Source organism: Anabrus simplex, chromosome 4 (assembly GCF_040414725.1).
Source record: "Anabrus simplex isolate iqAnaSimp1 chromosome 4, ASM4041472v1, whole genome shotgun sequence".
Lineage (NCBI taxonomy): Eukaryota > Metazoa > Arthropoda > Insecta > Orthoptera > Tettigoniidae > Anabrus > Anabrus simplex.
Window position 1 is genome coordinate 201,514,565 of NC_090268.1, and position 27,367 is coordinate 201,541,931.

Here is a 27,367-nt window from a genome sequence, read left to right on the forward strand (position 1 = left end):
TACGTCTGCGTTCCCCACTCACAGGGGTAGAGAGAGAGAGGGAAAAAGGAAAAAGAAGGGATCCGACACTTCGAAAAATGAAGTACCAGACAAGGAAGGACAAGGGCCACAAGGGCGTGAAAATTAAAGACTCCTTAGGCCTCGAATGCTCTAATACCGTAGGGGTCGGAAAAGAACAAGAGTAGGCCAAGGGAGGTCGGACAGGATAGATAAAAGTGAGGAGCCTGGCACAAGTAAGTGGAAACAATGCCAGGACTCAGCTATGGGCCCCGTGGTCGCCAACACACGCTCCCAAGTTGAGAGCCCCCGGGACCCTTTTACTCGTCTCTTACGACAGGCAGGGGTTACCATGGGTGTATTCTTCATTTGTGTCCCCCACCCGCAGGGGGTAGACATCGGGTTTATATGCTGAATAAATCACCAATATAAGCATGCAACTATGCTGCAAAAAAGTGGTGAAATACGCCTTACTTCATGCTGTTAAACACTTGTACGAAATGCAAACGTAACATTCCTTTACTAGACACATGCCATTCACCCACACCGATGCGTAAAATCATGATCAGGAATGAACAGAATGAAAATTTAAAAAAATCACACTACTTACAGTTGCCCCGCGCATAGTTTGTGAAATCATATACAAACTTCTCCTAGGAAAGACACAGTATGTTAATGAATACACATGATAATTGTAAGAAAGCCGTGTAAAAACACACACTTCCGAAAAAACCCACTTAAATACACATTCCTCTTTCATTTTACACTGCACACCCTACTTTTCTTGTTCATAATTTGACTTGCAGTTCACTAAAACAGTCTTCTCCAAGTTTTCTGGTATAAATCTGTGGCGTTTGCTCGTTAAAACTAGCTACAATGTGGAGAATGATCTCTCTAGATCTACGGATGTGGTAGGACGTTTGATTTCGAGAGCGAATGTAGGTGCTAAGCATTCTACTAAATCCGCATTATCAGTACCAGCCAAATATTTTTATAGGTACCATGATGGCGTAGCCCGGATTTAGATTGAGGACATAACGATATTTTGTTTGCAGGCGGAGTCTGAGGTTTTCTAGGATACCTTCCACTTCACGCTTCACGTTCTCCATACTGTCCAGCGTGCAACCCACGTGTGTCTAGCTCCTTGATTGATTCTAGCTGCTATGATTTGGAAGTGTGTCCTGATAAGTGCCAGTCTCCTTAAAACCGTTTCATTACCGAAAGAGTTCACGGCATTAATTACTTTACATTTTTTTGAAGACTGCTTGTGCTTTATGCACAATAAAAGTCGAAAACATGCACAATATATTCGAAATTTAAAATATATGCACCAATCTCAAATATATGCAAATATGCAAGAAAACCCACAATTAAAGTTAATAATTCGTCCAATTTCAGCCTCAGACGCACTTCCTTGTCGATTTATGAGGTCTATCGACAAACAAAATATGCATTTGCATACAAATCCGTTGTCTACTCATGATATACTCCCCCACATGTATAGAACATGATGACGACAATGATGATGATTGTAGTTTAAAGGAACCTAACAGCTAGGTCATCGGCCTCTAATGGTACGAGGTGCAACGAAATGAAACGATAATTAAATCTTCAAAATGTATCCACTGATTAAAATCTAAAACGAATGATGACGAGAAAATGACCATGAATCCAAAACAATCAGTAGCTCTAATTCACAATCCCTCATATTCTGAGATGATGCTTGTTGTCCGAAAGGGTCCACAATCCACGTCACCGACCCCTCATAATAGTACTACTCACAGGTAACACAGACCCATGGCGTTCCTCATATAAGGGTACTACTCACAAGCAACGCAGACCCATGGTGTTCCTCACTTAGTGGAACTAATCACAGGCCACGCATACTCATGGTGTTGCACACACAGTCTTACTGAAATGAAATGGCGAATGGCTTTTAGTGCCGGGAGTGTCCGAGGACATGCTCGGCTCGCCAGGTGCAGGTCTTTCGATCTGACTCCCGTAGGTGACCTGCGCGTCATGATGAGGATGAAATGATGATGAAGACGACACATTCACCCAGACCCCGTGCCAGAGAAATTAACCAATGATGGTTAAAATTCCCGACCCTGCCGGGAATCGAATCCGGGACCCCTGTGACCAAAGACCAGCACGCTAACCATTTAGCCATGGAGCCGGACATAGTCGTAACAATCATAAGGCAATGTAGACCCTCAGTGTACCACACATTATGGTACCACCCAAGGTAAAAAAATCCCATGGTCTTACTCACATAAAGACACTAATCACAGGCAACGCAGACCCATGGTGGCCCACACATAGTGGTAACTAATCGCGGGCAATGCACAATCCCGTGGTGTTTCTCACATTGTGGTACCAATCGCAGGCAACGCAGACCCATGGTGCTCCTCATATAGTGGTACTATTCATAGGTAACGCAGACCCGTTCTGATTACAGGGGATCCAATGCAATTCAGCGCGGCTATGGCAGCTGCTCCCGCGCGCCCTTCCCACTAATCACAAGCAACGCCCAGGCCTATGGTGTTCCTCACATAATGGTACTAATAGCAAGTAACGTCGATCCATGGTGTTCCTCACTTAATCACAAGTAATTTCCTGGTTCCAATTCCATCATCCCTTGGTCGCCCCTTTTAGTCGCCTCTCACGACAGGTAGGGGATACCGCGGGTGTATTTTTCGTTTGCATCCTCTACCCACAGGGAGTAGACAGAGAGAAAAAAGAAGAAAAGAGAAGGGGTCCGTCACTTCGAAAATGAAGTAATGGACGAAGAAAGGCGAGGGCCACGAAGGGCGTGAAAATGAAAGGTTCCCTAGGCCTCGAATGCTCTAACACCATCGGGGTCGGAAAAGAACAAGAGTTGACCAAGGGAGGTCAGATAGGATAGATGAAAGTGAGGAGCCTCGTACAAGTAAGTGGAAGCAATGCTAGGACTCAGCTTAGGGCCCTCCAGTTGCCAACCCACGCTCCCAAGTTGAGAGCCCCTGGGGATCTTTTTCGTCGCCTCTTACGACAAGCAGGGGATACTGCGGGTGTATTCTTCGTCTGCGTCCCCCACCCACAGGCTGTAGGTCAGATAATTCGTCTTGATATGCCTGTCGTATCATATTGTTTCGCCTGCTCTTTTCAGTAGTTTTATGAACATGAAATAGGAAGCGCGTTATGATATGCTGCAGTTCGTAGTCAGAGTTCATCCATTCTGACGTCACATTGTCGTTTGTTAGGTAAAAATCTATTCATACATTCGCTTATATTTTTCTGCAGTTCTTGGTGTAAACCCTGATATTGTGTCGTAGAAGGCATATTTTCTTCTATAGAGAATGGTTGTCTTGTGAGCTCATACGTTAGTCTCCAAGGAGCAAATTTTGCCAGACGGAGAACTTATTTTTAGATGCATAGCCTTCGCTCTTTCTAGTGTAGCTGGGTTATCCTCCGATTGGTGTTCCCAGTTAAAGTCTAAGACATATGTACGATGTGGTCTGTTTGTACGTAGACATTTTTCTCTTAGCACCATGTAACTTACTAGGAAGATTCTGCCATCTGTATTTGGAACCTGGTAAAGGTCAATCAATCAATCAATCAATCAATCAATCAATCAATCAATCAATCAATCAATCAATCAATCAATCAATCCTGATCTGCATTTAGGGCAGTCGCCCAGGTGGGAGATTCCCTATCTCTTGTTTTCCTAGCCTTTTCTTAAATTATTTCAAAGAAATTGGAAATTTATTGAACATCTCCCTTGGTAAGTTATTCCCATCCCTAACTCCCCTTCCTATAAACGAATATTTGCCTCAATTTGTCCTCTTGAATTCCAACTTTATCTTCATATTGTGATATTTTCTAGAATTAAAGACACCACCCAAACGTATTCGTCTACTGATGTCCTCCCACGCCATCTCTCCACTGACAGCTCGAAACATACCACTTAGTCGAGCAACTCGTCTCCTTTTTGCTAAGTCTTCCCAGCCCAAACTTTGCAACATTTTTGTAACGCTACTCTTTTGTCGGAAATCGCCCAGACAAATCAAGCTGCTTTTCTTTGGATTTACTCCATTCCTGAATCAGGTAATCCTGGTGAGGGTCCCATACACTGGAACCATACTCTAGGTGGGGTCTCACCAGAGACAAATATGCTCTTTCCTTTACTTCCTTACTACAACCCCTAAATACTCTCATAACCATGTGCAGGGATCTGTGCCCTTTATTTACAATCCCATTTATGTGATTACCCCAATGAAGATCTTTCCTTATATTATATAACACCTAGATACTTACAATGATCCCCAAAAGGAACTTTCACCCCATCAACGCAGTAATTAAAACTCAGGGGACTTTTCCTGTTTGTGAAACTCACAACCTGACTTTCAACCCCGTTTATCAACATACCATTGCCTGCTGTCCATCTCACAACCAACTGGTTTTTTTCTTTTTCTTTACAATCTGCTTTACGTCGCACCGACACAGATAGGAGTTACGGTGACGATGGGAGAGGAAATGGCCAGGAGTGGGAAGGTAGACCGTGGGCTGAATTAAGGTACAGTCCCAGCCTTTGCCAGGTGTGAAAATGGGAAAACCACGGAAAACCATCTTCAAGGCTGCCGACAGTGGGGTTCGAATCCATTATCTCTCGAACGCAAGCACACAGCTGCATGCCCCTAACCGCGGGGCCAACTCGCTCGGTCACTAACTCTCTCTTTTTTTTTTTTTTTTTTTTTTTTGGTAACTCACAAATTACCACATAAACGTCCCTAAAAGTGGACAGTTACATTACACTTTATAGCATTTTAGGGATTAACAAACCGGAAAATATATGCAATGTTTCTAAGCTTACGAAAACAATAAAATTGGGGTCACTGGAGCGTAGAAAAAATGGGCTACTGGGGTGAAGGGGAGTGGGAAGGTGGGGGGAAGATTCTGAACACCGGCGGCAAGGTGATGTGACAAGTTGCTATTCACTTACATTATTTTCAAGCAATTGTTTATTTATTATATTACTTGTTGTTGTTGATCCAGTGCTAACCTTTCATTTCTACGTAAATGCTACATACTGCATCTGCTCTAATTCTATGTTTGTCAAATGCATGCGGTGGTCTACCCCTACCGTTCTTACCGCCTACACTTCCCTCAAAAACCAACTGAACAAGTTCTGGGTGTCTTGTGCCCTGTCATCCTATCTCTTCTTCTAGCCAAATTGAGCCAAAATTTGCCCAAACTAGCAATCTGTCACTATACTGAAAATTACAACAGAAAGGTCCAAGGAAAATTTGGCTAAAAATGGCCAAATTAGGATAAGAAAGTGGCCCTTAGTGGCTTCTTCGAAAATCTGTGGCTAACTTAATACTCGAAATGACCAGATTTTGAGCATCTCAGTGTAGCCCTGTAAGTCGGCCGTATGTACAACAGTAACAAACGCATTGTAGAACATAGATTCGTTGGGATATTTTTGCTTGTTTTCGCCGATAACCCGGCGTACGCTCCTTCACGGGGCGTGCTTTTTACAGTACACGCGAGCCTCCAGTCCCTATAAAGGGGAGGCTCGCCCTGGGAAGAAGGTCAGTCGGCGAAGGCAGAGCAGAGCAGGAATAAATATAAAGAAAATATTTTTAAAAAAATAATGTGTCCTGGTATTCGGCTGTGCGGGAACCTGTGTTGTTAGGTGGATACTACTTTCCGGGTACATGGCGCTATCACCCTATTGGATTCTCGGGGTCACCAGCGGGCTTTCGAGCGTAGTCGCACACGTAAAAAAGCCTGGATAAAGGAGGAGAGTAGGCATCAGACTATACGGCAAGTCGGCCGAGATCTCATCGTCGCATCACTATGCGTCGGTCCTTTCATAATAAACATGTAGCAGCTAGGGCCCTGTAGGTGACGGGCCCCGACCTCGCCCCATAAGAGTGATAATGATGCCACCCTGGCTTCTTTAAAAGCCGCCCCGATACGGAACAATATGCGAGAGGCAACGCTCCGCTGGTATGGGCACGTGGTCAGAGCTGATCCAACATCCATTGCGCAGCAAGCTCTCGCACCTAACCCTGATGGACGGAGACGAAAAGGTGGACCAAGGAAACGCCGGATGGATCGTGTACGTGATGATATTCAGCATCTGGGCGTACGACCTGCCGATGCCATTGGCCGGATGAAGCGGAAATGATGGCGATGATGATGATGATGATGATGGTTGTTTAAAGGGGCCTAACATCTAGTTCATCGGCCCCTAATGGTACAAAATTTAATGACAATTTAAAAGTCCAAAATTCATCCACTGACCAGAATTCAAAACGTGATGAAGAAGAATGAATGAATTAATTAATTAATATGAATTTAAAATTATCAGCGGATCCAACTCACAATACTGAAAGTTAAAAATAGTTCCAAATCAATCCACTTACTAGAATTCAAAAAGACGACGATGAACAACATTACGGCGATGATTGTTGTCTATGCAAAATCCATGTCAACGGCCCCTAATAATAGGAGTTACCGCTATTAAAGTAGAACCATGGTATTTTCCGTGTAGCGGTACTTATCAAACACAGCGTAGATTCACGATGTTCCACACATTATGGTACTATTCACAAGTAATGTACGCCGCACAAGTAACACAGACCGATAATGTTTCTCACGTAATGGCACCATTCATAGGCAACGCAAACCCATGTTGTTCCTCATATACGTGTACTAATCACAGGGACTCGTTCTATCCTTTGGTGTTTCTCACATGATGGTACTAATCACAGACAACGCCCGGACCCGTGGTGTTTCTTACATACGTGTACTAATCACAGGGACTCGTTCTATCCTTTGGTGTTTCTCACATAGTGGTACTAATCACAGACAACGCCCGGACCCGTGGTGTTTCTTACATACGTGTACTAATCACAGGGACTCGTTCTATCCTTTGGTGTTTCTCACATAGTGGTACTAATCACAGACAACGCTCGGACCCGTGGTGTTTCTTACATACGTGTACTAATCACAGGGACTCGTTCTATCCTTTGGTGTTTCTCACATAGTGGTACTAATCACAGACAACGCCCGGACCCGTGGTGTTTCTTACATACGTGTACTAATCACAGGGACTCGTTCTATCCTTTGGTGTTTCTCACATAGTGGTACTAATCACAGACAACGCTCGGACCCGTGGTGTTTCTTACATACGTGTACTAAACACAGGAACTCGTTCTATCCTTTGGTGTTTCTCACATAGTGCTACTAATCACAGACAACGCCCGGACCCGTGGTGTTTCTTACATACGTGTACTAATCACAGGGACTCGTTCTATCCTTTGGTGTTTCTCACATAGTGGTACTAATCACAGACAACGCCCGGACCCGTGGTGTTTCTTACATACGTGTACTAATCACAGGGACTCGTTCTATCCTTTGGTGTTTCTCACATAGTGGTACTAATCACAGACAACGCCCGGACTCGTGGTGCTTCTTACATACGTGTACTAATCACAGGAACTCGTTCTACCCTTTGGTGTTTCTCACATAGTGGTACTAATCACAGACAACGCTCGGACCCGTGGTGTTTCTTACATACGTGTACTAATCACAGGGACTCGTTCTATCCTTTGGTGTTTCTCACATAGTGGTACTAACCACAGACAACGCCCGAACCCGTGGTGTTTCTTACATACGTGTACTAATCACAGGGACTCGTTCTATCCTTTGGTGTTTCTCACATAATGGTACTAGTCACAGACTATGTAAGGTCGCGGTGTTCCGGCCGCATCTAGTGATACTAATCACGGGTACTGTAAACCCATAGTGATCACCCACCCACTGTTGCTACTAGTCACGAACCTATTGTGTAGGCTACCTAATATCGTGGTATTACTCGCAAGTAACGGCGACCCATGCTGTTCCTCGCGTGATGGTACTAATCACAAGTAATCTCATGGTTCTGATTCTATCATCCCATGGTCGCCCCTTTTAGTTACCTCTTATGACAAGCAAGTGATACGGTTGTGACTTCCCCTCTCGGAGAACAATCATCAAATGAGAAATGCAACCATTCAAGCTAAGGGCGCCAATCTTTAAGTTGAGGACTTAAAGATAAAAATTTATAATCAAGCTTGGACGGACTCTTATCACAGGGGTGGGGTGATAGTGCACTAATCATTAAGCAGGAGAATTAAAAATCAAAAGGCTAATTAAGGCAGATTGATTAAAGTGAACTCGAAAAATACTATTTATTAGATTTAATATAAATGACGACGGTTTAACGAAGACTGAATTTAAAATAGAAAATGAATTTAATAAAAAATTGAATGACTCTACTTCGCGAAAACTTGCAATATCTTTAACTCGCTTGCTCACCATTTAGTCTTGTTCTGCTGGTCCTTGGAAGGCTTCCCTCCTTGTAGCTGGAACATCATCGGTCGTCTTTGATATCTCTTCATCTGCAGCGAAGTACCATTCCTGCCTTGCAAATTGCACCCACCACTAATTGGAAGATGACTTCAAAACTAACACTCCCTATTATGCTTTATCCCGTATATTGGAGATAAGCCCTAAGTCATAGTTAGCAGAACCACCTTGGGTTATTTGGAGAGGATACTCAATTAAGAATCCTTCCAACTTTACTGAAAATGTTCTCTGAAGTTCCATTTCTATCTAGATTAATACTACCTATTGACTTAGACTGGTTCAAACCGGTCTTGTAGCCGAGCTGTACGTACTTCCTGATGAGAGTGGCTATACACCCCTCATTCGGAATTTCTAAGTACCGAGACGAAGAATCAAGTAGAATGTCACGTAGAAGATCCAAGATTTAGTAGAAGAGATGCAAGATGAGAAAGATTAAGCCAAGAGCTCCAGCACGCCCTTTTATAACCTTCTCTGGCGCTAATTACAGGTCGCTACACGTGGTCCAATCAGATGACATGTCTCTCCCCACTCCAGATATTAGAGTTGACGGGTCTTAACTCTGATATTAACTGTTCTTCTATTGGTCCATTCACTCATTATCCATGGCAACATGACGCTCCTTTGAAAATATAGGCGTTGTCCAGTTTGAATAATTCTGGTCGAAATACGGTAGCTTACGTTGGGACGCGTGAACACGTGCTCGCTTTCCCAGAACTTGATGTCTAAATTTGTCCTTCCTCCTTCCTCGGTGATGTTGCAAGATAGAGGAAATCTACTGCAAGTTAATTTTAAACCAATGTCGCAAGAATCTAAGTGAATATTAGAATATTCAGCCCTCGTTTACAAGTCGTAGTTACAAAGTAATGAAATGATAGTGAGCAAATGATTAAACATGAATTATAATACAATTACATACCAAATAAATATCATGACGTTAAATTCCTGAATTAATTACATATAATAAAATTAACATAATTACACTGTAACGTCTGGAACGTTACATACGCCCCCATGAGTTCTTAACAAATATCATATGAGTTGAGAACTCACACACTTACTCCCACATTAACTTGAAATACCTCTATCACCTGCCCATAACGAGCGACATTATTTACATACAATTAATTATATCTCACTCTTTCCATATCTCTCTGAGACTGCTTACCATTGCGACTGTCTGTTATTTCAGTTCATCTTGAGGTATAGATACAAAATTATGCCCAACACAAGCAACTTTTCACTTTTGTAAAGAAAAACAAGATTATCCTAGAAAATATAACATAATATATATACAATTCAGATTACAGACTCTGCCGAGTGTCTATCTGTCCTTTTACTCCCCACATCTCTCCGACATTCTTTGCTAGATAGCAATAACACGTTCTCTTCCAATTTTTTACATTAGAAACATGGAAAACAAATAATACAAACAATTTACACTTTTATCACTCTTTCGAATGTTTCAACTTTATCTTGAAGCAGGATGCAATACACTTCACTCGAATACACACGTGATTTAAGCTCACGGTAAAATTATTGCAAGTTAGAAATGCACATACGGAAAAATTAATTATTTGCCGTCGTCAGCTTTAATTAGCCTTCTGTAACATCTCAGAAAACAAATATATAAAATTTCATGGCCTCACATACGGAAAACAGATGATCGTTCGTCAATGAACGTGCGTAACTTTACCGTCACACAAACACCTCCCTTGTTTACAAACACAACTAGGAAATACCACCACAATAGAGACGTAAACACATCCACTCGTAGTCTGACATAACAAGTAGCAACTTCCCCGAGTTACTGACCTATATCTCACAATCCGGTTCAGCCACCTCACACGACAGGTATCTCCGTAAGCTACTAATGTTATATGAACCATTCATTACGCTCTCGCCATCCGCTAACTTGTAAGCACAGGGTCCTAGTTTACGATGTACTTTATAAGGGCCTTGATATAAAAGAAAAAATTTCTTTGTTACCTTATCCTCACTATTTGACAACATGGGAACTCTCACCAAAACCATATCACCTACTTCAAAGTTATCAAGTACCTTACGTTTCTGTTGCCTTTTACGTTTATCTCCAGATTTAATCAGGTTCTCCCGTGCCAGTCGGACGTAAAATTCAGCATTACGAGGTGGTTCCTCAGGCAAACCTAACACTCTCACTAGTTCATTCTGAGGCTTACAACCAAAATGAACTTGTGACGGCGTCAATCTCGTGCTTTCATGTTGAACTGCATTGATCCATGTCTCTATGCGGGATAAATGAGCCACCCAGGCTGTATGCTTATCGAACACTAAGCATCTAAACATGCGAGATAACTCTTTCATAACGCGCTCACACATATTACCCTGAGGGTATCTAATAGATGAATGAACCTGTGTAATACCTAGCTCTCTAATTATGGAATTCCATTTTCTCGAAATAAATTGCGGTCCACTGTCTGATAATATTCTACGAGGAGTACCTAATTCAGGGACATACTTCTCTTTGATTATACGACTACAAGATTTTCCAGTGGCTTTTCTCATACCGTATAATCTGACCAATTTCGAGAAGGCATCAATAATGACTAAAATATATTGGAAACCGAACTGTCCCTTTACCACAGGTCCAAATAAATCAGTACACACCAAGTCACCAGGTCTTTCTGAGATTACTGCCTGACGAGGTCCTTCTAAATAGCGGTTAGGAACTTTGCTACGCTGACACAGATCGCAAGTGGAAAGAATTTTTCTTATATCTCTTCCCATCTTGTCCCATATAAAATTCTGTCGGATCTCATACAGAACTTTATTAGCTCCAAAATGTCCAAATTCCTTGTGGATAAACCAAATCAATTCCACACGTAGCGCTTTGGGTACACAAATCCCCCAGAGATCCTCGCCACATTTCCTGGCTAGAAACCCGTTAACCAGTTTGTACGTGTGCCTACCATGCAACACAGTGAGCTGCTCTCCTCCCTGAAGTACAGACAAAGGTTCCCGACATTCTTCGTCTACCGACTGTACAACCAATAGGTTACGTAGTCTATTTAGAGCAGTTTCATTTTCCTTAGACAGACATGTACATATAATAATGCCCTCACGTGGCTCTAGAAGGCTACCTTCTTCGCTCAACTTCGGATCACGTGACAATAAATCAGCAAGGACATTATTCTTTCCCTTAATGTGAGTTACCTTAAAATCATACTCTTGTAGGGCGAGTATCCATCTACTAACTCTGTTAGATGATAATTTACACTTGGATACAAAAGAAAGAGCAGGATGATCCGTCCTAATTTCAAATTCTGTACCTAAAACATACATCCTAAATTTACTCAGGGAGTATACAATAGCTAGAAATTCAAGTTCCGTTATAGTATAACGCTTTTCAGCAGCACTTAAACCTCTGGAAGCTAAAGACACAATCCCTAAATTACCATCATCATCTACTTGACATAGTGCACCAGCGATACCACAGTGAGATGCGTCCGTCAGCAACACATACTTCCTATCGGGCATGGGGTATCTCAAAACAACCGCCTGCCTGAATCCTTCTTTTAATTTTAGGAAAGCTCTATCATAATCTTGTGTCCATTCCCACTTACTGCCAGCTTTCAATAGTTCTCTAAATGGCTCTAGTAAGTTACCAAATCTCACTACAAATCGTCTGAAAAAATTACATACACCAATATACGATCTGAGCTCCTTAATATTTCTAGGTGTCGTAGTATTCAATATTTTTTCAATTCTTGTGCTCTCAGGCGTCACTCCCATTGCCGATACACGGTGCCCCAAAAAAGTCACCTCTCGTCTACTGAAAACACATTTGTCAAGTTTCAGAGTAAAACCAGCATACTCTAATTTAGAAAAAACCCTCTCCAAGTGGTCCAAGTGCTCTTCAAAGGTACTAGATCCTATAACCAAATCATCGATATAAATAGTAGCATAATCTCCAGTATCATCTCCCAAGGCAATACTAAGTGCGTGAATAAGAGCTGCCGAACTCGTACGGGTCCCAAAAGGAACACGCCTAAATTGGTACAAACTATGATTATAGCTGAAAGCAGTAAGAGGCCTGTCTTCTGATCTTAAAGGTATCTGCCAAAAACTACTCCTAAGATCTAACGTAGAAAACCAACTCTTACCCTGAAAATTCTGTATCAACTCTTCAATGGTTTGTGATCTCAACTGATCAGCACCAATACGTCGGTTCATCTCCCTGCCATCAATACACAAACGTATTGATCCATCAGACTTAGGCACGACAATTAAGGGATTAACATATTGACTGTTTGATAATTCAATCACATCGTCTGCTAACATGGCTTGAATTTGATCCTCTACGGCTTTTGCATATTTGTGTGGTATCGGATACCGCGGTCCGCTGAATGGAGTCTTATCCAGCACAGAAAAAGAATGTTCATACAGATGGGTAACACCAGGTTTCTCGGAGAAAATCTCCACGTGTTCACACAACACTTCAAATAACTTGTCCTTCTGGATTTCATTTACTTCACTTCTACTTACGGCTTCTTTCAAGCCACATCTTTTATCCTCATTAATCCACAACTGACACAACTTCAGGCCCTCACTAGCCTCTTCATTAACTTTAGAAACCTCTCTCATTCTCCACACTGTACTAACTTCCGTTTTCCTCTGAATTTCCTCCTCAAACTTGACCTTGATATCCTCATTATTCCACCTCAAATTTAGCACAAGATCATTGTAATTTAACTGAGCCAATTTTAACGTTAACCAGTCAGATCCCAAGATAAGATCAAATATTAAATGCGGAATTACCAAACATATCTGAACGCTAATAGAATTATTAATGCAGATCGGGACAGCTACTTGTTTACAAATTTGCTTAGACCTCTTTCCAACAGCCGTAATGATGAAAGTAGACTTAACAGGCATTTCCTCCAACTGAATACCCTGTTTCACTAATGACTCATACCACTGAGAACTAATACATGATATTTGGCTACCAGAATCAATCAAAACTTTAACCCACGCCCCCCATACTTTCAATTTAACAACGGGATTGACTACTTTATTACTTGAATCTCCATTATTCTGCTCGGGTTCATACAACAAATCGTCTCTAACATCGAGGTCATATGGTAACACTTTCATGGCAAGACACTTCGCTACCTTCTTACTAGGCTGGAATTCTGACCTAACATTACAGCCTCTAGTTAGTTTAAAGGTTCCCTTTGTGTATTGACGTTGGACTCATTAGTACATTGCTCTGGCCTCCGTTGGGAATTTCCTGTCCTATATTCCTGTGCTCCGCTCCTGCTGTTCTGCTGAGGTCTGAACTGATTGCGAGCTTCGTGATTCTGTGTTCTACCGTTATGTCTCATTCCGTTGTGATGACTAAAGTTCTGAATATTCTCCGTTCTACTCCTAAGGTTACCTAACGCATCAAAACTGCCTAGTAGGTTCTCCATCTCCTGAATAGTACCAACTTTTTGCATGCAGGCCGCTTCTCTCACCCTGTCCGGAAAATGTCTTAAAAGTAGTCTTACTACATCAGACCCCTCGGTTATACCATCTAAGTTCTGACAAATCATGACATGTGCCAGGAAGTACTCGGTCATAGTGACTCCTTCATGCTGTTTGTACCTCCCAAATACCACCCTTTCTCTCTCCCGAGCTTGTATCGCTTCATTCCAGAATTTCTCTCTAAACTTATTTCTGAATTCTTTCAGGTTCGTCATCGTCTGCCTATATACCATGAACCAAGACCGAGTTTCTCCTACAAAAGCATGGTCAATATTTTCCATAACGTCTTCCCAGTCCATAGACCCTTCCTCTAGACGCTTTTCAAATCGTTTTTCTATCATCTTAAGGAAATCTAGCGGGTTCGTTTGTTTCCCATTAAATTTAGGTAGTTCAATTTCCCTAATGTAGCTATTTCCTAGACATTGCCTTCCCGTGAAAACCTGTTTATCCTTTGCCACCTGTTTTAACTGATTTTCTGCTTTCTCTATCCGGCATTCTACATCTCTGTCTCTCCTATCAATTTCTCTCTCCAAATTAACCTGCTTCTCTTTCAATGTCCTAATTTCAATCTTATTCTCTTCAGCTATCGCAAACCTTTCTTCACTTGCCCGGGTCTCATCTTCTATTCTAAGCTTTACCGTGTCAATCTCTTGTTGGACGTGGTCTTTAAATACCCGTATTTCCCCTCTTTGAGTCTCAACTCTCTTATCAATACTAGTGACCTGCCTCATTACTTCCTCCCTAGTAGAGTTGTTTTCCTTCCCCATTAATTCCAGGAATTCACTTCTCTGCCCCGCAAACTTTTCTTCTACCTCTTTCCCTCGCCGTTCATATTCACTTTTCTGGTCATCTAATCGCTTATTAAAATGTTCATTTTTTACCACCAGATCGCGTAATTGCCTACTGTGTTCGTCCATTCTCCGATTCGCTTCCTCCTTATTTTCCCTCATCTCCCTGCTTAATTCAGCTTTAGTTTGCTCTAACTGTTCTTTAAGTTCATATTTAATATTCTCAATTTTAGTGTTAGTTTGTTCTAATTCACCTTTAAGCTCAGCTTTAGTTTGTTCTACATCTATTTTAATTTGTTCCAATTCACTTTTTATTTCAGTTTTACTGTCCTCTATCTTACTTAACATTAACTGCATCATTCTCATTAACTGATCATTATTATTACTTTCATTGTTAGTATTTACTTCCGCTTCGCCCCCCATCCTACTATCATCTGACTCCATACTGACTTCTTTCTGCTTGCCTTCACTCTCCATACTACTTACACTTCTATCTTCAATTTCCTCTACTAGACTACACAACTCTTCCTCTGAACTCAATACATTATTGCCTTTTATCGCCCGTCCACTGCGCAACATCCTCTCCTCTTTCGTCTGATCAGCCATGACCCTTCCCACAATCAAACACTCCTAATGAAACGTGGATATCCAAATTTTGCCCATAATACGAATTCTGATACTGTCATTAACTGCTCCGTACTTAATGATTTTCTCGCTACACGTTGGAGCGGCATTTATGTGACTTCCCCTCTCGGAGAACAATCATCAAATGAGAAATGCAACCATTCAAGCTAAGGGCGCCAATCTTTAAGTTGAGGACTTAAAGATAAAAATTTATAATCAAGCTTGGACGGACTCTTATCACAGGGGTGGGGTGATAGTGCACTAATCATTAAGCAGGAGAATTAAAAATCAAAAGGCTAATTAAGGCAGATTGATTAAAGTGAACTCGAAAAATACTATTTATTAGATTTAATATAAATGACGACGGTTTAACGAAGACTGAATTTAAAATAGAAAATGAATTTAATAAAAAATTGAATGATTCTACTTCGCGAAAACTTGCAATATCTTTAACTCGCTTGCTCACCATTTAGTCTTGTTCTGCTGGTCCTTGGAAGGCTTCCCTCCTTGTAGCTGGAACATCATCGGTCGTCTTTGATATCTCTTCATCTGCAGCGAAGTACCATTCCTGCCTTGCAAATTGCACCCACCACTAATTGGAAGATGACTTCAAAACTAACACTCCCTATTATGCTTTATCCCGTATATTGGAGATAAGCCCTAAGTCATAGTTAGCAGAACCACCTTGGGTTATTTGGAGAGGATACTCAATTAAGAATCCTTCCAACTTTACTGAAAATGTTCTCTGAAGTTCCATTTCTATCTAGATTAATACTACCTATTGACTTAGACTGGTTCAAACCGGTCTTGTAGCCGAGCTGTACGTACTTCCTGATGAGAGTGGCTATACACCCCTCATTCGGAATTTCTAAGTACCGAGACGAAGAATCAAGTAGAATGTCACGTAGAAGATCCAAGATCTAGTAGAAGAGATGCAAGATGAGAAAGATTAAGCCAAGAGCTCCAGCACGCCCTTTTATAACCTTCTCTGGCGCTAATTACAGGTCGCTACACGTGGTCCAATCAGATGACATGTCTCTCCCCACTCCAGATATTAGAGTTGACGGGTCTTAACTCTGATATTAACTGTTCTTCTATTGGTCCATTCACTCATTATCCATGGCAACATGACGCTCCTTTGAAAATATAGGCGTTGTCCAGTTTGAATAATTCTGGTCGAAATACGGTAGCTTACGTTGGGACGCGTGAACACGTGCTCGCTTTCCCAGAACTTGATGTCTAAATTTGTCCTTCCTCCTTCCTCGGTGATGTTGCAAGATAGAGGAAATCTACTGCAAGTTAATTTTAAACCAATGTCGCAAGAATCTAAGTGAATATTAGAATATTCAGCCCTCGTTTACAAGTCGTAGTTACAAAGTAATGAAATGATAGTGAGCAAATGATTAAACATGAATTATAATACAATTACATACCAAATAAATATCATGACGTTAAATTCCTGAATTAATTACATATAATAAAATTAACATAATTACACTGTAACGTCTGGAACGGTACACGGTGGGTGTATTTTTCATCTGCGTCCCTCATCCACATGGGGTCAGAGAGAGAGAGAAGGAACGGATCGGACACTTCGAAAAACGAAGTACCGGACAAAAAAGGCAAGGGCCACGTAGGCCTCAACTATTATAATGCCGTCGGGTTCGGAAAAGAACAAGAGTTGACCAAAGGAGGTCAGACACGATAGATGAAAGTGAGGATCCTGGCACAAGTAAGTGGAAGCAATGCCAGGACTCAGCCAACCCACGCTCCCAAGTTGAGAGCCCTTGGGTCTCCTTTCAGTTGCCCTTACGACAGGCAGGGGATACCGTGTGTGTATTCTTCGTCTGCGTCCCCCACCCACAGGGGGTTGGATGAAGAGGGAGGCTCGATGTAGAATCATGGCGGACCCTGCATCTTGACACGAAAATACCAAGGAAGACTCTTAACATTATTTTAACTGATTTTCCTAAATATATTTAAATTTAGTACTAGTTGTTAATACGCTGCTGCAACTCATGAAAATGATAAATTATTGTAATTGTGTTTTGTGACAAACTGTGGCGTGATGGACAACTTTTGACTGCATATTTGCAATCGGTAACGTCAAATAATATAATATAAAATCGGTTGACACTTCATCTTAGTCAGCAGAATTTTCTTTTCCGCATGTAGACCAGAATAATTTCATGAGCATGGTGCAGTCCTTTTAGGGAAATCCTCCAGCGAGGATAGCCCTTCATGGCAAACTCCGTGTTGGTTGCGGTGGAGGATAATATTGTGTGTGATTTATGAGATGTAACAGTGTTGAGGGTAACAAAATACCCAGTCTCAAAGTCAAGGGAATTAACCGTTTAACATTAGACGCCCATGATTTCGATTTATTCACAACACTCAAGGCCATTGTTATGTGAAGATCAGTGTAATAATTGACTCAGATTATAATAATGCAATGATTATAATTTAAGAGTTGTAATAAATGCAGTAAAGAGGAGAGCAATTTTCACAAGAAATAATTTTGGTTTTAACATATATATGTCTTTGGGTTGAAGGTCTATCTGGAATTAGCGTCAATTTTTAGACATCATTGTAACCATGGCAACCACTGTCCTTCGCCTTATATGTACACTAGGTCAGTAGCGTCATCTATACGTTGTTATGAATCAGGATTTTCAAGGGAATTGTTGTTTGCAGATTGTTGCATGATATCGCGCAAAGAATGTCATTGTTGTTAAAAAATATGAAATTTAAAATATAGAATCGGAATTGTCAACAGTATAGTATTATCTTTATTTAGTCTATATTTTAATCCGTTTAGCTTTCTGGGTTGGTATTTACCCCGGACTCAGCGAGGGATCCCACCTCTACAGACTCAAGGACAGTGTCCTGGAGCGTGAGACATTTAGTCGCTAATACAACTGGGAAGGAGGACCAGTACCTCGCCCAGGTGACCTCACATGTGATGCTAAGCAGGGTCCTTAAGCGGGATTGGAAGATTGAAAGAGATAGATAAGGAAGAGGGAAGGAAGCGGCCGTGGCCGTAAGTTAAGTACTATCCCGGCATTTGCCTGGAGAAGACATAGAGAACCACGGAAAACTACTTCAAGGGTGGCTGAGGTGGGAATCGAAACCCCTCTACTCAGTTGACCTCCCGAGACTGAATGGACCCCGTTCCAGTCCTCGTACCACTTTTCAAATTTCGTGGCAAAGCCGGGAATCGAACCCGAGCTGATGATGATGATGATTATGATGATGATGATGCTTGTTGTTTAAAGGGGCCTAACACCTAGATCATCGGTGCGTAGAGCTGGCCGATCTGCGCCGTAGTCTAAAACTCCCGAGTGCCATTTCCCTCATCCTACGAGATGACGAGAAGTCAGCAGACCTCGTTATCCGTTTTATGAGGGATAGTGGCCTTTTTTTATCGTATGTAAAAGTGTATTTTTATTAGTGTATTTTTGTTAACTACGCTTGCATCCCATTGACTCTATTTTAGTTCGGGTTTGTGTATTTTAATGTGTTATTTTAACTTCTAACTGAATGATATAGGCATATATTTCTGTACTTCAAGACAATGCCTTATTCCATTGTAATCTATTCTATAATGTTATCAGAAAATAAGGCATTGCGAATTAGATCCACTGATTATTTTAAACTCACAATCATTGTTCATCATCATTTGTTTTAAATTCTAGTCAGTGGATACACACTCATGTTCATAAAAACCGGAACACCTTGAAAGACTTAAAGATAGGAAGGTCATATTCACAGGATATGTGCACTAGTATGTTCTGACGAAATGATTAGTACTAGAACCAGGTCGGCCCTCATGTTCAAGGTCCATATCGATATCTCGGCGCACCACCACCGACTGGTAAAACGTGCCCGCGGCTCTCGCTGTCGCTATAAACCGAAGGTAATGGATCAGTGTGATTGAGCAGACGTGCAGGATGCCTCGCAGACGTATGCAAGAACCGTATCATCAAATGAATGAGTTTAAAGACAAGGAAGCGAAGGTTCATCAAATAATCTGTGACTGCAATCCAAGCGTATTCCAACAGGTCTCGTTGCTCGAGGGTAAGCAGCGTACAGCCGACGGTTTCCATTGTGGAATACGCAAGGATAACTCGGGTGAAGTGACATGTGTCGCAAATTTGCAGCATAGGACAGAAACAGTTGCTAGCGCTTCAGAGTAAAGGCGGCACTCCAGATTCAGCGAGCAGGCTAGCAATGTACGAAAAGCTCCCGTTGCCAACCAACTCCGCTGTGGTGAATGCTGTTCAGTTTGGCTAGGACGCTTTGTCTTGCTGATCCATATGCTGCACTGCCGTAGTCTAACCTGGATAAAATATGTGCCCTATAAAATCGTAGGAGCACCGTGCGGTCTGCCCCCCCGAAGCAGTGCTGCTAAGGAACTTCAAGATATTAAGCTTGTTGTCGCATTTCGCTTTTAATTGCCCCACGTGTGGCTTCCACGATAATTTGCTAAGGTGGGAACCCGAGCTTGTCACACTAACCACTTCATCACAGAGGCGGACGCATTACCTATAGGGCCTATATGGGTCAAAATGACCCTGCTGGGCGTTCTAGATGAAATACTTCATATTTTAAAAAATAATGTTTATAATTTTGATTTTTAATGCGGACTTAATACCCCTAAAAAGAGTAAAAGTAATTACAGGTACATTTTCTATAACCGTTTTAAGTTAATCAAATATACGTTACAATATCTGGTTGGGACAAACTGACTCGGACTATGTATCCTAGTGTTAAGATTAAAATCCATCTACCTGGCCGGGAATCGAAGGCCAAAACGTTGATCACTGGGCTATGCAAGTGAACACATTCTTTCTCTCTCCTTCTTAGTCACTTGTTAGTCACCTCTGACGACAGAGAGGGAATACCGTAGATATTTCATGCCCCCGAGAGACGAAATATCTTAATTACTTCCTCCTTACTTCCTGTGGAGAACTGCTCATAAAGGAGAACAATGTCCTCTGCCAGATGTGTGCAGTCCACCTACTCATGGCACATCCTCGTTAACGATGGAAGAACGACACTCTTCAACAACTCACGGCTAGAATTAGTGAGCTCCACATCCGCAGGTGGGTCGATACTATTGTGAAGATACCACCCACCCTTTTCTTTCATCGTGGCTCGTCGACCGGTACCGGTCTTGAATGCCGTGTCTTAATAATTTATACCCCTGCTGAATGGTTTTTGGTGTGGATTAGCATTTGGAATTACTCATGGCTGGTCAATGTATGACCTTACGCTAAGCTCTCTTCAGTTCAAGATGACCCTTGGCCTTGGGTCTCGTATTGACCTACGTGTTAATGAGGGGTTAGCTGCTAGTACGGGTAACTTTCTTTATAACTTGGCAGTAATGTTCCGCCTTATTTCCCTACGAGTGGCTACACGGCACTCTTCGTGGATGTCGGCATTACGTATGCAGGGTGAAGCCGAAATCCACCGACAAAAGTTTTGCAGGGTGTTCAGGGATACCTTCTGAGTAGATTGGTATAGGCGTTATGACTCGTTACAGAGTAATTGCGTTTTGTTTCGTTTCTTGTCTCAATTAGCTTTGTCTCTGTATTACACTAATAATAATTGTTTTACGTCCATCGTAAATGGTAGTTCTTCACAGATACCGAGGTGTCGACATTTTGTCCCGCATGAGTTGTTTGACGTGCCGGAAGACAACAACACTTTTTCTTTACCTGTAAGGGAAACAGTTCTGCGTATGTTACGTACTGTACTGAGAGAACAGATTGCACACCCTGTGATAACAGTGTACGATGATGATGCTTGTTGTTTAAAGGGCCCTAATATCTAAGGTCATCGGCCCCTAATGGTACGGGGTGGACGACATAAGATGATAATTAAAATATTAAAATGTATCCACTGACTAGAGTTTAAAATAAATGATGATGAAAAATGATTAAGAGATGAAAACAATCAGTGAATCTAATTCGCAATGCCGTATTTTCTAATAAAAATATAGAAAATAAAGGTGATAATAGAATAAGGCATTGCCTGGACATTCAGATATATACAGTAATTCATGTTAGAAATTAAAATAACACATTAAAATACACAAACACGAACTAAAATAGAGTCAAAGGGTTAAAAGAGCAGTTAACACAAATACAATGAGACAAAGAACATTATTACACGCGATAAAAAAGAACACTATCCCTCATAAAACGGATGACGAGGTCTGCTGACTGCAGGATGAGGGAGATTGTTCTCGGGAGTGTTAGCCTAAGGCGCAGACCGACCAGGTCCACGCACTCCATAAGGATGTGTACCACGGTAAGATGATCGCCGCAAGTACACACCGGAAGGGGTTCTCCTTTCTATAAATGGCAGTGCGTTAGTATATCGTGGCCGATCCTAAGACGACATAATACCACTGCTTCCCTCCGAGAAGCCCGAAGGAAAGTCCTCCATACCTTCGTTGTATCTTTTATCGCTCTCAGCTTATTTGGAAGTGGCCTGCCACTCCATCTCCCAACGGGAAATAACCAAATGTCTCAGCTGAGAGCGAATATCACTTGCTGGAACCTTGAAAGGCAACGGGGGTAGTGTAACTGCCTCCTTGACTGCCTTATCTGCTAACTCGCTTCCCTCTACAACCATGTGGCTGACAGTGTAGGTGTCTCCTCTCGGGGAGGTAGCTCTGAATAAGGGCAGTGAGATTGGGAGGGAAGCCAAATTGCTTCATTTTGAAGATTAATCTGTCATGCCAGATGACCTAGAAGATGTTTGTTGTTTAAAGGGGCCTAACAGCCAGGTCATCGGCCGCTAATGGTACTCATCACTGATAAAGCAAACCCTCTCCTATAGTAGTACTAATCACAGGTAACGTAAACTCATGGTGTTCCACACATGGTGGTACTAATCACAGGTAATGTAGACCCATGGCATGCCACACAAAGGTACTACTCACACGTAACACGGGCAGCGGCTAGATCCGTGGTGTTCCTCACGGAGTGCTACTAATAACAGGTGGGTATACTCATGGTGTTCTTCACATAGCGGTACTAATCACGGCAACGCACAATCCCGTGGTGTTCCCCACATAGTGGTACTAATCACAGGCAACGTAGACCCATGGTGTTTCTCATATACCGGTACTATTCATAGACAACGCAGACCCCTCCTGAATACGGGGGAAACAACACAATTTAGTGCAACACACGGCACCTGCTCATCCATTGACATTAGTCTATGTAGTCGAGGGCACCCGCTCACCCTCCTCGATGGGATGCACACGATGGTACCAATCACAGGCAACGCCCAGTCCCATGGTGTTCCTCACATAATGGTACTAATCGCAAATTATGTCGACCCATGGTGTTCCTCACGTAATGGTACTAATCACAAGTATTCTCATGCTGCCAGTTACATCATCAATTGATCGCCTCTTACGACAAGCAGGAGATACAGTGGGTGTATTCTTCCTCTGCGTCCCCCACCCATAGAGGGTCGTCATGCCAGACATTATCAAAGGCTCGCGAGATATCCAGAAAACAAACTCCTGTGTACCTACTGTCGTTAAAGTTTTTACGAATTCATAATTACATTACTTTTCTTTGTATGCTCTTAGGACCTTGGTTCACCAATGAGGTAGGTTTACAATAAAACTGCGACTTGTTCTAGCCAAGGAAAGGCCTTGGAAACCACTGGAGATGTGAAAGGTAAAGGATTTAATTATTCGTAATCTCGGTTCCCAGCGGAGTAAAGCGGATAGTCTATGCCCGGCCGCTCGTGAATTAACATGGTAATCAATAATCATTATTTGGTGTAGCCTGACTGAATTTCAGGACTATCTGTCTGAAGAAGTGGCAAATTAGTTTCTAAATTTTTCGACTTCCTGACCGTCGTCCTTCCCAGCACGCCTTTACCACCCCGGCTAGGCAGTCCCCTCTGCTACTACTACTACTACTACTACTACTACTGCTGCTGCTGCTGCTACCACTATTACTACTTAATCCGTTTACCGTCCAGGATTGGTTTTTCCCCAGGACTCTGCGAGGGATCCCACCTCTGTCGCCTCAAGGGCAGTGTCCTGGAGTGTGAGCCATTGGTCAGGGATGCAACAAGAATGGAGGACCAGTATCTCCTCCAGGCGGCCTCAACTGCTATGCTGAATAGGGGCGTGTGGGGGATGGGAAGATTGGTGGTGATGATGATGATACCGAGCTCGATAGCTGCAGTCGCTTTGTGCGGCCAATATCCAGTATTCTAGAGATAGTGGGTTCGAACCCCACTGTCGGCAGCCCTGAAGATGGTTTTCTGTGGTTTCCCATTTTCACATCAGGCAAATGCTGGGGCTGTGCCTTAATTAAGGCCACGGCCGCTTCCTTCCCACTTCCAGCCCTCTACCGTCCCATCGTCGCCATAAGACCTATCTGTGTCGGTGCGACGTATAACAAACAGCAAAAAAAAATAAAAAAATATGATGATTATTATTATTGTTGTTGTTTAAAGGGGCCTAACAGCCAGGTATTCGGCCCCTAATGGTACGAGGTGCAATGAAATGAGATAATAAAAACAAAATGTATCTACAGTACTGACTAAAATATAAAACGAATGATGAAAAAATGACCATGTATCCAAAACAGTCCGTAGATCCAGTTCACAATGCCTTCTTTCTGAGATGAAACTTGTTATGAAATAAGGTCGAAATTCCAGGTCGCCGGCCCCTCATAATAGTACTGATCACTGGTAAAGCAGAACCATGACGTTCCTCCTATAGTTGCACTAATCACAGGTCATGCAGACCTATGGTATGTCTCACAAAATGGCACCACTATAGCAGGCAACACAGACCCATGGTGTTCCTCGCATAGTGGAACTAACCATAGGCCACGTATAATCTTGGTGCCGCTCACCTGGTGGTACTAATCAAAGGCAATGCAAACCCACGGCGTATCACAAATTATGGTATCACCCACAGGCAACACAGACACACATAATGGTACTACTCTCAAGTAACGCAGACCCATCGCGTTCCTCACACGATGCTACTAATCACGGGCAACAGCCGAATCCGTAGTGTTCCTCGCATAGGGGGTGAGAATATTGGAAGGGATAGGTAAGAAAGAGGAAAGGAAGCGGCCGTGGCCTTAAATTAGGTACCGTATGCCTGGAGAAGTGGAAAACCACGGAAAACCATTTCGAGGAAGGCTGAGGCGGAAATCAACCCCCCACTATTCAGTTGACCTTCCGAGGCTGAGTGGACCCCGTTCCCGTCTTCGTACCGCTTTTCAAATTACGTGGCAGAGCCGGGAACCGAACCCAAAACTCCGAGGGTGGCAGCTAATCACACTAACTATTAAAGTTAAACAGTGGAAATGAAATATCATTCCAATACACTGTTTTATTAATAAAGTGAACACTTTTAGTTTAGTGCAATAGATAAAAAGATAACATTTGCACAACCGATATTTTCGTATCACACAAAGATCTACTGAAAATCTCACTCCAAAAGCCAAGTGGTCGAGAGGATTGCCGGGTGCCGTACCGGTTATGTAGGATTAAGTATGAAAGTAATAATAATAATAATAATAATAATAATAATAATAATAATAATAATAATAATAATAATAATAATAATAATAATAATAATAATAACATAGCCTCAACTCCCGAGTTGCAGGCCTCCAAAACGGACGACATTTAGGCGATCTGCGTACAAATTTCGAAGTTCCGCTTCCATTGCCGCCTACCAATGAAGCGCAACTCTCCCGAACTGCTTCTAAAGGTGAGTTAATTTTGACAGTTGATCACAAAGAGCGCCACTAGAGGTTCCAAATTAGACAACAATTATTAGAGGATACCTCGCTGAGTCTGAGGGAAAAGCCCACCCTGGACAGTAAACGGATTAAGAAAGAAAGAAAGAAAGAAAGAAAGAAAGAAAGAAAGAAAGAAAGAACAGCAACACATGCAATTTTCTTTAGGAAATTGAGACGCTGGGGAGTGGGAGGTTTGTCCTCAGGAACTCTTTAACCGAAATCTAAGTCATCGAGCCCTAATGATACGAGATGTAATAATAATAATAATAATAATAATAATAATAATAATAATAATAATAATAATAATAATAATGAATTTTTTTATTTATCCACTGCTAGAATTTAAGAAAATGATTATAAATTTAAAATAAGCAGTGGCTCTAATTCGCAATGCATTATTTCCTTAATCATCAACATCATTGTACAGTTCCAGATTTCCGGGTAACAGGTAGGGACCCTCTTAGAGGCAGCCCTGCCCAGGAAGTGGCGCCCCTGCCTATGTGAGTCCCAGAGCACACTGACCCGGTGTGTAACATCTGGTAAAGGGTCCCAGCTCAGGGTAACGAGTGAAGACCTCAACGGCAGCAAAAGCGGAGAATTTCGGTATTTCGGTACGGTGGAGCTGGGGGAGGAGGCAACCCATTCCTCTGGGGGTAGAACAAATGGAACCCACTGCCTTGTGGGATAAGGAGGGATCCTCAAAGGCTAAGGGAGTAAACCCCGAAAGAAAATCCTCAATTACGTTAGGCCTAGCAAGCCAGTAAAAGAGCTTATTTGTAGTTGCTTTCAAAACACATTAGAGCCTCGGAACGCAAATTTCCTTAATATGATTTAAAAATATTTTATAAAGTATGCTTTCCCTTTGAAATGAAATAATAAATATTTCCTTCAAATTAAAAAATATAAAACACAAAAAAATACACAAAAATGGCAGGCTAAAACGGAACTAAAAGAATAAAAACGCACTTAACAAGAAAGACGACTAGAGCTCTACCGGCAGAGCTAGTAAGCCCGGCTGATTTAAAAATACTTCACCTGTTGGTCGACTGTAAAGTCATCAATCTCAGTCACTACCGACCTCCATCTACGATAATCGCCCAGATGGCAGATTATCTATCAGTTGTTTACCTAGTCTTTTCTTAAATAATTTCAAAGAAGTTGAAAATTTATCGAATATCCCCCCTTGGTAAACTACTCCAATCCTTAACTCCTCTTTCTATCAACAAATATTTAGTCCAATTTTTTCTCTTGAATTTCAACTTTATCTCCATATTGTGATCTTTCCTACTTTTACTAATGTCATTCCACGCCATATCTCCACTGACAGTTAAGTTTAGGTTATTATATTCATTATACACTCAAGGAAGTGTAAATATTCTACTTTCAATAACGGCCGGGTAGGGGAGAAAGAAGAAAATCAATCTCTTAAACATGCCGTTATGGATTTCACTTGTGTAAGCAGTTCGTACAAAGCAAAACGAAATCTCTACATTATGTTCAGCACAAGTTCTTGAATTGTACTTTACGGCTCAACTAGGGAGTTAATGACGTCATTTGATAAGAGGGTACTTGATTGTGAGAGGTCTTTAAGATATGGTTCCTAAAAAACAGGAATTAGTATTTAATTGTCTATGAGCGAATTAAAGAAGGAAATGCATACTTACACATCAAGCAAAGTAATCCACGTGTGGCGTGCACTGCTTCAGCGGCGTAACCTCTCAGCCATGGCTGTCTCACGATCGAGGACGGACTATAGTAAAATTGTGAGAATTCTCACCCTCAGACGATGAAACAAAACAAAAGCCAAGCCATGTGGGACAGGCAGCATGCGAACACCGGAACCAAACAAGGCCGCGCACTCCAACAATGGAAGATTCACAGGGTTGTCCAAGCAACACAGAGCGGAAACACCGTGACAAATGATGATGTTTCCTCCCGGGAAACAACGAGCTAGTCGGGTCGGTGTCCAGACGAGAACTGGCCGGCGAGGAACCAGACAGCCTGCACCTCGCTACCGCCTACCACACCGCTTGCCGGGGCTCAGGAACCAGTTCTTGAGTATCTTCGCAGGCGTGTGCGAGCAAAATTACCACGGGCAAGGCAACTCAAGGATCAGACTGTCATTATCGGGACAGAATATCAACTACGAGTGCCGGACATTTGCGGTGGTGATTGGGAAAACCTATACAGCAGAATTTGTGGAATAGACATTGAACATCCACTTCCGTGAATTACAGTCTGAGCTGAGCCGGC

At 42.1% G+C, this 27,367-nt stretch overlaps 1 protein-coding gene across 1 annotated transcript in view; it reads right to left on the reverse strand.

Annotated features, from left to right (window-relative positions):
* The window catches only part of qua (villin like protein quail), a 315,565-nt gene extending 288,768 nt beyond the window's left edge, over positions 1-26,797 (reverse strand). Inside the window, exon 1 of the mRNA XM_067145307.2 lies at positions 26,779-26,797. The gene's annotated coding sequence lies outside the window, so the exon portion shown is untranslated. The remainder of the gene's footprint in view (positions 1-26,778) is intronic.
* Between the last annotated feature and the right edge of the window lie 570 nt (positions 26,798-27,367).